Genomic DNA, 2,525 nt, shown 5'->3' with positions numbered 1-2,525 from the left:
AGCCTGCCCTCCACAGCCCTAGGGGCACACACAGCAATAGAGAAGCTACAGAAAATCTAGTTTTAATTAGTACAGATTGATGCTGTGACGTCAGCTGTGTTTATTTCGGAGAACTCTGGCGGGAAGACTCGTTCTCAAATTTCCAACTGGGAATTTCCGACTTGAACAACTGTTTTCCGTGTTGGAAGTCATTTTTCCCCAAGTACAGAGTAGAATGGAATGCACAGATTTTATGGAAAATGTGGTTTTTCATTGATTTTTATTTTTTATTTTTTATTCATTGTGTCATGCACTTTTGACAGTGCCCAGCCCACATGGGCTTACAAGACACACAAAATACAAAATATACAATATACAATACAACATAAACCACCAGTATAGTGGTACAACTCACAATCTAACATACTCCTGAAGCAACAAAACAGATCATTACATCACTTTCTAAACAAAACGTTATGCCTTTGCTCCCAGCAGGCCTGGCAGGTAACATTTCCTATGAAGAAGGTTCCTTTCTTAAAACACAACTCAAGTTTCTCATAATCATCAGTACCTCCTTTGCATCATCATCATATGCATTATGGTCCTAATTTTGAGAAAGACCAGCAGTAACAATATATCACTGGTGTGAGATGGAGGCGACGAATGATGTCAGCCATGGTTTTATTTGTTTAGGATAATTCTATGTAAAAACAATGAGGAAAGGTCTTCTAAGGTAGCTCAAAGATGAATTAAAAGGTAATAAGATTGGGAGTTCCTTGAATCTGAAATGTTAACGTGTATTCATGCTACATACAGTATAAGTGCCCAAATGAACAAAAGCACCCCCCCCATAAGCTTATATAAATGCAGCTTCAAACTGTCACTTTTTGCAGTCACCGGACTTCCAATCCGTTTGTCCTTAATATTTTTTAATAGCAAATTACCCCAATTACAAATCATGCACTGATGTACCCTCAGCCAGTCCTTAGGGAGGGAAGCCATGCTGAGCTGTTATGTGACTTACCTCCCCTCCTCAGTCCCCTGACATTTAGGGAAGGCTGCTATGGCAACAGGGGTGTACCATGGCGGCGGATCACTCCGTACCCGCCGGTCCGGGAATGTGGCCTGTGGCGTGTTCCTCACCTCCCTCCCCACCTCATGGACCCACCCGACTAATGACTTCTCCTCACTCACCTCTTCCTTTCTTCCTCTCTCTCTCTGCCTCTTTCACTGTCTCTCTCTCTCTCTCTCTCTCTCTCTCTCTCTCTCTCTCTCTCTCTCTCTCTCTCTCACACACACACACACTGTAGGCGGAAGTACTGTAACTCTCCATGACATTGACACTACATGTTTGTTTTGTATAGGAAACTAGGATAAAAAAAATATTATGCAGGTAGAGACGTGTGTGTGTGTGTGTGTGTGTGTGTGTGTGTGTGTGTGTGTGTGTGTAAATGTTTGTACATAGGTTACCCTAAGTACATAGGTAGGTGTATTTGAGAACAGGAATGTGTGTGTGTGTGCACAAATAGATATACGTTGGCGTGTTTGTTTTTCTCTGGATATGTGTGTGTGTGTGTGTGAGATTGAGCAGAAATTGTGTTCGCCCACAGCTATGCCATTTTACGTGCGATCTGAATCTGTAAAGAAGTGTATGTGTAAAGAGCAGCCCTGCGCGTGAGCTGGATTTTGTGTGTAGGTGTGTGTAGGCCTTTGTGAGTGTTTTGTGTGTAGGTGTTTGTGCCTTTGTGAGTGTTTTGTGTGTAGGTGTGCCTTTGTGAGTGTTTTGTGCGCCCCAAATTAGACCCACGTGTTACAGTAAGAGGCACTCTGCTGGTTAATCAAGTTGTTGTTGTTCTTTGCATCGCCCCTCTCTTGTAGTTGCTAAGCGTTGGCTTTGATTGCAATGATAAAACACACAAGCAGCAGCAAGCAGTTGTGCTGCCAAATGCCCCCACATTGAGTCTGCGGAGCTGAGGAGCCCACTTATGGGCCATTCCATTTGTACTGCGAGAGGGGGATTTCACGCTTCAAATGTCACATGCCCTCCGATTTTCACCAGCCCCTGACCTCACATCCCAAGATGGCAGCTCTGCGCTTCAGCAGTAGTAAATACTGTTTATTAGCACTTATTTGTGTCTCATTAAATCAGTCGTACACACAGTACTGTCTAACATATCTGTGGACATGGTGATAACTTGCTACAGACAGTGTATGTGCAGAATACCGTGAAATGCTTTGTTTATTAACTGTTATTGCTATTACAATGGCTAGCCTGTTTAGAGCTAACCCTGGCTGCTTTCCCCACTTTTTAAATGGAACGCACAGAACTTGTGTGTGACGTCACTCAACTGGGATATGCCGAGTTCCCAACAGTGTTGTGGGTAACGCATTACAAAGTAACGCATTACTGTAATCACATTACATTTGTCTGTAACGAGTAGTGTAAGGCGTTACAGTCCCTAAAGGCAGTAATCACATTACAGTTACTATTCACACTTATGGCATTACTTACATTACATAAATTCTTCAATTAATGTATCTGCAGG

This window comes from Poromitra crassiceps (assembly GCF_964638095.1).
Source record: "Poromitra crassiceps genome assembly, chromosome: 30".
NCBI lineage: Eukaryota > Metazoa > Chordata > Actinopteri > Beryciformes > Melamphaidae > Poromitra > Poromitra crassiceps.
This window is presented reverse-complemented; position numbering follows the sequence as displayed.